The 12,892-nt window shown below is 45.8% G+C and overlaps 1 long non-coding RNA gene across 1 annotated transcript in view; it reads left to right on the forward strand.

Annotated features, from left to right (window-relative positions):
- Positions 1-8,352: 8,352 nt before the first annotated feature.
- The window catches only part of LOC135057840 (uncharacterized), a 38,562-nt gene continuing 34,022 nt past the window's right edge, over positions 8,353-12,892 (forward strand). The window contains exons 1-2 of the long non-coding RNA XR_010244404.1: positions 8,353-8,586; positions 10,813-10,915. This is a non-coding gene — a long non-coding RNA (uncharacterized LOC135057840). The remainder of the gene's footprint in view (positions 8,587-10,812; positions 10,916-12,892) is intronic.

Here is a 12,892-nt window from a genome sequence, read left to right on the forward strand (position 1 = left end):
GTTCATGGCTAGTGGTTCAGCTTCACATGAGGATGGAAGCACTCAGCCTCTCGCTAGAAAAATGAAAAGACTCAAGCTGGCAAAAGCACCGCAAAGAACTGTGCGTTCTTCGAAATCCCAAATCCACAAGGAGAGTCCAATTGTGTCGGTTGCGATGCCTGACCTTCCCAACACTGGACGTGAAGAGCATGCGCCTTCCACCATTTGCACGCCCCCTGCAAGTGCTGGAAGGAGCACCCGCAGTCCAGTTCCTGATAGTCAGATTGAAGATGTCAGTGTTGAAGTACACCAGGATGAGGAGGATATGGGTGTTGCTGGCGCTGGGGAGGAAATTGACCAGGAGGATTCTGATGGTGAGGTGGTTTGTTTAAGTCAGGCACCCGGGGAGACACCTGTTGTCCATGGGAGGAATAGGGCCGTTGACATGCCTGGTGAAAATACCAAAAAAATCAGCTCTTCGGTGTGGAAGTATTTCACCAGAAATGCGGACAACATTTGTCAAGCCGTGTGTTGCCTTTGTCAAGCTGTAATAAGTAGGGGTAAGGACGTTAACCACCTCGGAACATCCTCCCTTATACGTCACCTGCAGCGCATTCATAATAAGTCAGTGACAAGTTCAAAAACTTTGGGCGACAGCGGAAGCAGTCCACTGACCAGTAAATCCCTTCCTCTTGTAACCAAGCTCACGCAAACCACCCCACCAACTCCCTCAGTGTCAATTTCCTCCTTCCCCAGGAATGCCAATAGTCCTGCAGGCCATGTCACTGGCAATCCTGACGAGTCCTCTCCTGCCTGGGATTCCTCCGATGCATCCTTGAGTGTAATGCCTACTGCTGCTGGCGCTGCTGTTGTTGCTGCTGGGAGTCGATGGTCATCCCAGAGAGGAAGTCGTAAGCCCACTTGTACTACTTCCAGTAAGCAATTGACTGTCCAACAGTCCTTTGCGAGGAAGATGAAATATCACAGCAGTCATCCTGCTGCAAAGCGGATAACTGAGGCCTTGACAACTATGTTGGTGTTAGACGTGCGTCCGGTATCCGCCGTTAGTTCACAGGGAACTAGACAATTTATTGAGGTAGTGTGCCCCCGTTACCAAATACCATCTAGGTTCCACTTCTCTAGGCAGGCGATACCGAGAATGTACACGGACGTCAGAAAAAGACTCACCAGTGTCCTAAAAAATGCAGTTGTACCCAATGTCCACTTAACCACGGACATGTGGACAAGTGGAGCAGGGCAGGGTCAGGACTATATGACTGTGACAGCCCACTGGGTAGATGTATGGACTCCCGCCGCAAGAACAGCAGCGGCGGCACCAGTAGCAGCATCTCGCAAACGCCAACTCTTTCCTAGGCAGGCTACGCTTTGTATCACCGCTTTCCAGAATACGCACACAGCTGAAAACCTCTTACGGCAACTGAGGAAGATCATCGCGGAATGGCTTACCCCAATTGGACTCTCCTGTGGATTTGTGGCATCGGACAACGCCAGCAATATTGTGTGTGCATTAAATATGGGCAAATTCCAGCACGTCCCATGTTTTGCACATACCTTGAATTTGGTGGTGCAGAATTTTTTAAAAAACGACAGGGGTGTGCAAGAGATGCTGTCGGTGGCCAGAAGAATTGCGGGACACTTTCGGCGTACAGGCACCACGTACAGAAGACTGGAGCACCACCAAAAACAACTGAACCTGCCCTGCCATCATCTGAAGCAAGAAGTGGTAAAGAGGTGGAATTCAACCCTCTATATGCTTCAGAGGTTGGAGGAGCAGCAAAAGGCCATTCAAGCCTATACAATTCAGCACGATAAAGGAGGTGGAATGCACCTGTCTCAAGCGCAGTGGAGAATGATTTCAACATTGTGCAAGGTTCTGATGCCCTTTGAACTTGCCACACGTGAAGTCAGTTCAGACACTGCCAGCCTGAGTCAGGTCATTCCCCTCATCAGGCTTTTGCAGAAGAAGCTGGAGACATTGAAGGAGGAGCTAACACAGAGCGATTCCGCTAGGCATGTGGGACTTGTGGATGGAGCCCTTAATTCGCTTAACAAGGATTCACGGGTGGTCAATCTGTTGAAATCAGAGCACTTCATTTTGGCCACCATGCTCGATCCTAGATTTAAAGCCTACCTTGGATCTCTCTTTCCGGCAGACACAAGTCTGCTGGGGTTCAAAGACCTGCTGGTGAGAAAATTGTCAAGTCAAGCGGAACGCGACCTGTCAACATCTCCTCCTTCACATTCTCCCGCAACTGGGGGTGCGAGGAAAAGGCTCAGAATTCCGAGCCCACCCGCTGGCAGTGATGCAGGGCAGTCTGGAGCGACTGCTGATGCTGACATCTGGTCCGGACTGAAGGACCTGACAACGATTACGGACATGTCGTCTACTGTCACTGCATATGATTCTCTCACCATTGAAAGAATGGTGGAGGATTATATGAGTGACCGCATCCAAGTAGGCACGTCACACAGTCCGTACTTATACTGGCAGGAAAAAGAGGCAATTTGGAGGCCCTTGCACAAACTGGCTTTATTCTACCTACAGTAAGTTGCCCTCCCACAAGTGTGTACTCCGAAAGAGTGTTTAGTGCCGCCGCTCACCTTGTCAGCAATCGGCGTACGAGGTTACATCCAGAAAATGTGGAGAAGATGATGTTCATTAAAATGAATTATAATCAATTCCTCCGTGGAGACATTGACCAGCAGCAATTGCCTCCACAAAGTACACAGGGAGCTGAGATGGTGGATTCCAGTGGGGACGAATTGATAATCTGTGAGGAGGGGGATGTACACGGTGATATATCGGAGGATGATGATGAGGTGGACATCTTGCCTCTGTAGAGCCAGTTTGTGCAAGGAGAGATTAATTGCTTCTTTTTAGGTGGGGGTCCAAACCAACCCGTCATTTCAGTCACAGTCGTGTGGCAGACCCTGTCACTGAAATGATGGGTTGGTTAAAGTGTGCATGTCCTGTTTATACAACATAAGGGTGGGTGGGAGGGCCCAAGGACAATTCCATCTTGCACCTCTTTTTTCTTTCATTTTTATTTGCGTCATGTGCTGTTTGGGGAGTGTTTTTTGGAAGGGCCATCCTGCGTGACACTGCAGTGCCACTCCTAGATGGGCCCGGTGTTTGTGTCGGCCACTAGGGTCGCTTATCTTACTCACACAGCTACCTCATTGCGCCTCTTTTTTTCTTTGCGTCATGTGCTGTTTGGGGAGAGTTTTTTGGAAGGGACATCCTGCGTGACACTGCAGTGCCACTCCTAGATGGGCCAGGTGTTTGTGTCGGCCACTAGGGTCGCTTATCTTACTCACACAGCTACCTCATTGCGCCTCTTTTTTTCTTTGCGTCATGTGCTGTTTGGGGAGGGTTTTTTGGAAGGGACATCCTGCGTGACACTGCAGTGCCACTCCTAGATGGGCCCGGTGTTTGTGTCGGCCACTAGGGTCGCTTATCTTACTCACACAGCTACCTCATTGCGCCTCTTTTTTTCTTTGCGTCATGTGCTGTTTGGGGAGGGTTTTTTGGAAGGGACATCCTGCGTGACACTGCAGTGCCACTCCTAGATGGGCCCGGTGTTTGTGTCGGCCACTAGGGTCGCTTATCTTACTCACACAGCTACCTCATTGCGCCTCTTTTTTTCTTTGCGTCATGTGCTGTTTGGGGAGGGTTTTTTGGAAGGGACATCCTGCGTGACACTGCAGTGCCACTCCTAGATGGGCCAGGTGTTTGTGTCGGCCACTAGGGTCGCTTAGCTTAGTCATCCAGCGACCTCGGTGCAAATTTTAGGACTAAAAATAATATTGTGAGGTGTGAGGTATTCAGAATAGACTGAAAATGAGTGGAAATTATGGTTTTTGAGGTTAATAATACTTTGGGATCAAAATGACCCCCAAATTCTATGATTTAAGCTGTTTTTTAGTGTTTTTTGAAAAAAACACCCGAATCCAAAACACACCCGAATCCGACAAAAAAAATTCGGTGAGGTTTTGCCAAAACGCGGTCGAACCCAAAACACGGCCGCGGAACCGAACCCAAAACCAAAACACAAAACCCGAAAAATTTCAAGTGCACATCTCTAATTTTATCATGAGGTTCTGCCAATTATAGGGGTAAGATGATTGGAGGGCTGGCAAGGAGTGGGAAAGGTTGATGGGTAAGGCGTCTGTCTTAGTGGTGTTGAGCTTATAATAAGAAGCCTGGCTATATGCATCTAAAGTAGAGTGTAAGAGAGGAAGAGTGTGGATGGGATCAGAAATAAACAGGAGAACATCATCCGCAAAGAGACTTAATTTGTGTCGGGAAGATCCAAATTGCAATGCTGGAAAATGGGGATTATTCCGGATTGAGATGGCTAGAGGTTCAATTGAGAGGACAAATATTAGGGGAGAGAGGGGACACCCTTGTCTAGTACCATTGGTGATTGGAAAGGAGTCGGAGAGGAATCCATTGCTAAGCACCCGGGCCGTGGGGGAGCTATATAGCGCCAAAACAGAAGCCAAGATACGATCTCTAAAGCCAAAACGAAGAAGAACTTCACGCATATACGTCCAGTTCAGTCTATAGAAGGCCTTCTCGGCGTCTAAGGACAGCAAGAGAAGGCCTTGGTCATTTGAGAGTGAGTCAATCAAGTTAAAGACCCTGCGCGTACTATCTGACGCTTGTCTCCCAGGCACAAAACCAGTTTGGTCCGGGTGCACCAGCAATGGAAGTAATTGGTTAGCACGTGTCGCAATCAGCTTGGCATATAGTTTAATGTCACAATTGAGCAGTGCTATAGGACGATAGTTGTGTACGTAAGCCGGGTCTTTGCCAGGCTTGGGGATGGTGACTATGCGTGCTTCCAACAGTTCTGGTGGGAGGGTGCCTAGACTCAAGAACGCGTTGAATAGGGCAGTCAAATGGGGGGTAAGAATATCGTGGAAAGCAATATAGAAATCAGCAATAAACCCGTCAGGGCCAGGGGCCTTGTTTCGGGGAGAGTTTTTAATAGCTTTAGAGATTTCAGCAGGGGACCAAGGGGCATTAAGTGATGACAACTGCTCCTGGGTAAGAGTGGGAAAGGGAAGATCATCTAGAAAATAAGAAATAGAGAGAGGAGTGGGTTGGGGAGTTGAGGAGTCATCCAGCAAGTTGTAGAGTTTGGCATAGTATTGTGCAAAGAGGTTTGTTATGTCCTTAGGGTTTAAAACTTTTTGTTTTGAGGGGGAGTAGAGAAATTTAATTTTGTTTCTAGCTTGTTGGGCTCGTAGTTTGCGGGCTAGCAGTCTACCAGATTTATTACCTAGGAGATAAAAATGTTGCCTCATCCTATGCAATGCCGCTACTGTACGAGCAAGCAGCAGTCGTTGGAGATGGCTACGTACATTATAGATTTCTTTTTTAAGAAGTCTGGAGGGATTAGCTATATTCTCTGCTTCGAGAGCAAGCAGTTCATCTTCTAGTTTCGACTGCAATTGGAGGGCTTGTTTTTTGAGGGTGGCACCAGCCTGGATAGCCGCGCCACGAGTAACTGCTTTAAAGGCGCACCAGTGGTTCACAGTAGAGGTGTCTAGAGGGGAATTAGTAGCTAGATAGGAGTTTATGGAGTCATGGATAAGTTTCTTGGACAAAGGGTTATTCAGGAGGTAAGGGTATAGGCGCCACTGTCGTAAAGGGTGCTGGGTGTCATGAAGGTTCCATTTCCAGAGGACGGGGGCATGATCAGACCAGGTGATTGGAAGGATATCTATATCCCTAGTTCTCTGTAGAGACCATTTGTCACACAGAATTAGATCTATTCTGGAATAGGAGTTGTGAACCGAGGAATGGAATGTATATTCCCGTCCCGTGGGATTACGGGTTCTCCATATATCGTATAGATCAAATTCTGTGAGAAAATTGCGGAAGGCTAGGGAGGGGCCGGATTGGGCAGAGGGATAACGAGATTTATCTAATTTCGGGTCTAAAACTAAGTTATGATCCCCCAATATGACCAGAGAGCCTTTAAGCGATTTACGTATCGTGAGGAAAAGTTTACATAAAAACGGTACTTGGTTAGAGTTGGGGGCATATAGGCAAACTAGTGTAGCTGGTTTATCGACAAGGAGGCCTGTTAAAATCAGGTATCGGCCATTTTTGTCCGAGATCTGAGAATGGAGGAGAAAGGACACATGTTTGCTAAACAGGATAGCCACCCCATTGCGTTTGAACGGGCCGTTTGCAAAGTATCCTACAGGGAAGTTGCTGTTTTTAAAAAGGGGAGGGTTAGCAGAGGTGAAATGGGTTTCTTGTAATGCAATTACATCAGCTTTTTGTTGTTGGAAAAAAGAGAGTGCCAATCTGCGTTTGTTAGGCGAGTTCAGTCCTTTAACATTAAGAGAGAGAAGATTCAACATTGGAAATACATGTCAGAAATGAAACGAAGAAATCTAGACAGAGCATTGTAGGTGGGAACATGTAAAAAATCAGAGTACCACAGTAAATGTAGAACAAAGAGGAGTCTGGAGCTCTGAAGGGAAAGGGGCAGGTGTCTGAACCAGGGAGTGGGGAAACAAAAAAAAAAGGTCCGGTATATTGGACCTGCATGACTACTGCAGGGGAGGGAGAACAAAAATACGGGAACTTGCAGTAGTATAGAAAGAGTTGGAGGCGGGCTGGCGGAGCAGACACCGCCACTTCAACATAACAACCTGAAAAAATGCAAACATGTATAGTAAATCACGTGGAATAACATGGATAAAAGCATAAGGGGCGAGAGCACAGGGTCGTCTGTAAGTATTACTAAGACAGAATAGCGCCCCTTAACAAATAAGACAAATCTAGACGACAACTAATAACATTGAAGAAGAAGAACCAATGAAAAACAAGAAAAAGAGTGAACCTGTAACAAATAAACCTAGATAAGAATAGGCAAATGAAATGAGCAGCAACGTCAGTAGGGCTTCCCATCTCATTAGAGGGAAAGGTGTCTAAAGCCTCAGAGGGCCAAATCACAATTGGAAGGACCTAACATAACTATCACATAGCTCAGGTATTAGACCAGTCGTGGCGAACAGCAGAAGTACGCGGCGGTGCAGCCGACTTCTGAACGGTAATGTCCCAGTCCAACAACACTTTAACTCTCGCATCTAGGGAGGATACGATGAAGGTAGAATCCTCGTAGGTAATTATCAATTTAACAGGGAATCCCCAACGGTACATGATGTCATGTGATCTGAGGGCGATAGTGATGGGTGCAAGGGCCCGCCTCTTTGCGATGGTGACAGCAGAGAAGTCCTGAAAAATTTGAAGACCCCCTAAGGTATCTGAATTTTTGGATTCTCTAGCGGCTCTCATGATACGTTCCATAATGGGAAAGAAATGGACACGGAGGAGGGTGTCTTTAGGGAGGTCAGAAGAAACGGTGCGAGGTCTGGGAAGGCGTGGATGCGGTCAATCAGGAGCTCTGCAGAGTCCGCAGCAGGGAGTCATTTTTTGAATAAAGCTGTGGCATAGGGTTCTAGCTCAGAGTTGCTGACCGAGTCTGGTATGCCCCTGATCTTGATGTTGTTTCGTCGCGACCTGTCCTCCATATCCGCAATCTTTGATTTAAACTGGTCCAGCTCCTGTTGCTGGAGGTCATGGGAGGAGACTAGTTCGTTATGGGATGTAACAAGTTCTTCAACCTTGCGTTCCAGGTGGTCAGTTCTGTTCCCTATTGCTACCAGCTCGGTCTTGACCTCACGGACAGCAGAGGTCAGGTCTTTGGAGAGTTCTGACTTGAAGGCAGCCAAAATCTGCCAGAGGGATCTCACTGTCAAGGGTGTATCAGATTCACAGTCAACTCCTGAAACCGTGAGAGTGGAGGACAGGAGATTCGACATCCCAGGGTCCGGCAAGGTAGATGGAGAGAGGGAGCACCTCGTCACAGGAGCAGATGGTAGCATGGAGAGGCGTACCGGCACTGATCCTCCAAGCCGGGAATGTGGCACTTGTGGGCAGGCACCAGGACCGGAGTCCACAGTGCCTTGGCTGTGACAGGGCACAGATAGTTGGGCTGTGGAGCAAAGTCTCAATTGTGCAGGGCCTCAGAGGGGTGAGTGAGCAGGCACACTGGTGGGGAGAGGCAGAAGCAAGTGAAAATGCAGGGGTACACTGGTTACAGAGTGCATAGGAGGGTCTGGCACTGAAGAAAGCTCTGAACTTACAGTTTGGGTGTACCAAGATGGCTGCCGCCGGGAGCACAGGCAGGAGAACTCCTGGAATAACTGCAGCTGCTGAGGGCTGAGAGGCAGAGGCAAGTGAAATTGCAGGGGAACACTGGTTACAGAGTGCATAGGAGGGTCTGGCACTGAAGAAAGCTCTGAACTCACAGTTTGGGTGTACCAAGATGGCCGCCATCGGGAGCACAGGCAGGAGAACTCCTGGAATAACTGCAGCTGCTGAGGGCTGAGAGGGCGCCAACCCACTTCCAAGTGTGCCCGAGGGGTCTGTGGAGGTAGAAGGTGAAGTGCCCACAGGTTGGAGCAAGCAGGGGAGCAGCCACAGGTCCCATTTTGGCCGTGATCCGGTCCCGGAGCATGTTTCCGGGGAGGCCTTCAACTCGAGGCCCCGGCTTCAGGGTAAGGAGTAGGCCCCAGGCAGGGAGCTGTGTAAAAATCCACTCTGCGGTACCCCCGACCACAGGGCGGTATCCACAGCCGTGGGCAGAGCTAAGCCAGAGTAAATAACCACAGGGGTCTGCAGTAATAGGTGGCTTTTAACCCCGAGGGTGCAGAAGCTCTAATAAATCACAGCCACTCAGAGCTGCATCCAGGCCACGCTCCCAGGGGTCCCCTGTATTTTTAAAACCAGCACCGGGCTCCACTAGAGAGAATGCCACAGCCGGGGGATACTTTTACACTGGTCCCTGCGGCCGTAGCATTACCCCCCCAACTAGTCACCAATGGCTGGGGTACCCTGGGGGAGTGGGGACCCCTTAAATTAGGGGGTACCCCCTCCAGGCACCCACGGGCCAGGGGTGAAGCCCAAGGCTGTCCCCCGCACCCCAGGGCAGTGGGTGCAGGGCTGATAGCCTTTTCAAGTGTAAAAAATAGAATATTGTCTTTTGTTTTAGAACTACAAGTCCCAGCAAGCCTGCCTCACTTGCTGGTACTTGGAGAACCACAAGTACCAGCATGCGGGGAAATAACGGGTAGTTATTTCAGCAGTTATGTAACAGGCAGTTATGTAACCTGTAGTTCTACAACGAAAGAAATACCCAAATAAAAACAAGACACACACACGTAAAAGTACACATTTAATAAAACACACTTACACACTCATACATACATCCCACGCCGGGCAATCACGTCCCCTTGTCCAGTAGAATCCAATTGGGGTACCTGTGAATCAAAAACCCAAAATACTCACCTATTATCCGGTGTTGATCAGTCCTCTTCGTTCCTGAAGTAATCCACGGCTTTAAAAAAACAAACCCGAAAATTCTGAGCCACACCACTAAAGGGTATCCATGTTTACACTTGGAACCCCTTTCCCCGAATGCCGGGACCCCCCGTGACTTCTGTCACTAGGAGTCCCAGCAGCCAATCAGGGAGCGCTATGTTATAGTGCTCTCCTGATTGGCTGTGCGCTCAAGGCCTGTCAATCAGGCAGAGCGCACTGGTTAGAATGGAGCTTAGTGCAGCTCCATTCTAGCCTATGATGGGAACTTTGCGGTCTGCGGCTAACCGCGAAGTTAATTTGGGTCACCCACATACTGTTATATACTGTATGACATACTGTAGCACATTGTAGCATAATGAGACCCACCACTAAAGTAGTTTTTACGCTGTAGTTCAGTATTGTATTTTAAGGGAGACCACATGCATGCGCATTGGTGATTTTAAAAAGCTAAATCTGGTGGATGATCTTAGGTATTACACTCAAAGGTAATGCCAAATGCTCTGTGCGCCACCCTACGACTAGCCCGCAGCTACTTGTACCCAGGCACGCTGCGTATGCCCGATCGCGACTAACACCTCAGCCAGCCAAGATAATGGAGGACCCATCTGTATTTGTTTATTGATTTGCTCTTTCTTCCATGCAACAAAGATATGAGACTATAGCAATAATTTCTGCAGTACTGCAAATATAACTTTGTTCCAACTCCTAATGTCCAAACTTGCATCTCAACCAAATTGACAGTATTAGACAGTATTACATTTCAATAAATTTATCATCTCATATAAAGCTGTATATTTTGTAAAATGAATTTTAACTGTGGCATTTAGGAATTTACTAATGGAATTAATTTAAAAAGACAAAACAACAGTACATAAATTGTCACAAAATCAAAACCATAAGATAAAAATAATAATAATACTTAATTTAGATTTAATATTAACTTACTATACATTAATATTGACTCTGGACATAAATATGTATTTGAATTTCACACAAGCATTGTTTAAAACCTAAATATAAATAAGGTCACATCCATTAAATTGAAATCAGAACCTGACATTTTGGCAAACCACATTCGCTTGTATACATTTTAATTCTGAAGTGCTATAATTTTAAATATAAGTCAGATGTTATTATATTTACTAGACTATTATGTTTTATTTCCTTGTTTTAATGTATGTCACTGCTAACAAGGCATTTTTTTTTAGTACAACCATGGGGATTTTGTTTTACCTGATGTGCATGTGAGAATTTCCAAGTCGATACATTCATGCTGTTTACAGTCTTTTACATTTATTTTGGCACCATTTTCAGATCAGAAGGAGTTAATGTTCTGGGGGACAGGATGTATATATATTTTTTTTTTAACCATGATGACTAATTTTTAAACTTATCTTCTAAAGGTTACTCGATACCGGAAAGCAATTATGCGAATGAAATGAAAAAGAGAGAAGAAAAATATCTGAAAGCTGATTCATTCTGAAACATGGTTCAACTGATTCTCAAGTATGAGTGTGTGTGTTTGTGTTTTAAAAATATAACCTTGAGGAATTGTTTTATTTTGCAGCAGAGTGTACTGTAATAACTACTAAAATTAAACGATTAGGACTTTATTGCTTTCATAGTAAAGATTGGAGTTGTGTATAAGAAAGCAAAAATGTAAAATATTGTCTTCAAACTAATAATTAAAATTAATAAATAATGACCATGGCCCTCATTCCGAGTTGTTCGCTCTGTAATTTTCTTCGCATCGCAGCGATTTTCCGCTAATTGCGCATGCGCAATGTTCGCACTGCGACTGCGCCAAGTAAATTTGCTAAGAAGTTTGGTATTTTACTCATGGCATTACGAGGTTTTTTCTTCGTTCTGGTGATCGTAATGTGATTGACAGGAAGTGGGTGTTTCTGGGCGGAAACTGGCCGTTTTATGGGAGTGTGTGAAAAAACGCTGCCGTTTCTGGAAAAAACGCGGGAGTGGCTGGAGAAACGGGGGAGTGCCTGGGCGAACGCTGGGTGTGTTTGTGATGTCAAACCAGGAACGAAACTGACTGAACTGATCGCAGTGGCAGAGTAAGTGTCGAGCTACTCAGAAACTGCTTAGAAATTTCTAATCGCAATTTTAAAAAGCTTTCGTTCGCAATTTTGCTAAGCTAAGATTCACTCCCAGTAGGCGGCGGCTTAGCGTGTGCAATGCTGCTAAAAGCAGCTTGCGAGCGAACAACTCGGAATGAGGGCCCATGTGTGTGGCTAAAGGTATAATCTGTGTCTATTACTTCCTTGATTACCAGGAAATTACAGAAAATAATAATACTGTAGGAACAAAAAAGTCCCAAATTATTTATTTATTGACAGTTTCTTATATAGCACAGCAACTTCCATTGCGCTTTACAATCGGAAACAACAATGATAAAACAATAACAAACAGTCATAGAGGTCATAAGGCCATGCTAACAAGTTTACAATTTAAAGGACATTACACGATTTTAGCATTTTTTATCAATTTAAAAAAAAATACAGGTCCAAACTCCAAAGCCAAAACCTAGACATGTGAGGACGTATTGACAAAACTAAAACATCAAATTAATACAGAGCCATAAACAAAACATGAAGGTTGGCGTATATCTCTACAGGAAATAGCCCATTCTACAGTATATCTGCACTCCTTCCCTCCCTCTATAGAATGAGATAATAGAATCACAAAGAAATTAGGACTGTCAGAGAAGAGCTACAGGCAGTATTCTAAGTAAAATAGGACTCTAATAGTAATGGAAGCCTTAGAATAAGTAAATTTACAGTTATTCATTAACAAAATAAAGCTTAGTAAAGATGAAGCTGTTGCTGGATAGCAATACACAGAAAGGCATGGCACCAATGAAACTTTTGCACAGGGCTTATTGTGGTCCTGGAGAGGTGGCAGAACTCATTCCCCCTGCAACCAACCCCCCTACCATGAGATGGAGCCTGTGTCAGTGCTAGGGTTTTAGGCATTCCCTTGCAAACTATAAATTTGTATCCTGCCTCTCATACTTTATAAAGGCACTCACAAGGAAGGGACATGGTCTGAGAGTACCCCTATTTCATATTACACCACATAGTATTGACCCTTATTCATTTTACAGCACACAGTAGTGCCCCTTATTCACATTACTGTATATCACTCTGTTGTGTCCCTTATTCACATTATGCTACACAGTAGTACCACTTATACACTTTATGCCACACAGTAGTGACCCTTTTACACAATGCCCACAGTAATGCCCCTTATACACAATTCCCACAGTAGTAGTGCCCTTCACACATAATACCCACAGTAGTAGTGCTGCTTATACACATAATGTCCACAATAGTAGTGCCCCTTACACATAATGCCCAGAGTAGTTCCTCTTATACACCTTATGCTCACAGAAGTGCCACTTTACATATAATGCCTACAGTAGTGCCCCTTATACACATAAGTCACACAGTAGTGCCTCTTACATACATC

This window comes from Pseudophryne corroboree, chromosome 3, assembly GCF_028390025.1.
Source record: "Pseudophryne corroboree isolate aPseCor3 chromosome 3, aPseCor3.hap2, whole genome shotgun sequence".
Lineage (NCBI taxonomy): Eukaryota > Metazoa > Chordata > Amphibia > Anura > Myobatrachidae > Pseudophryne > Pseudophryne corroboree.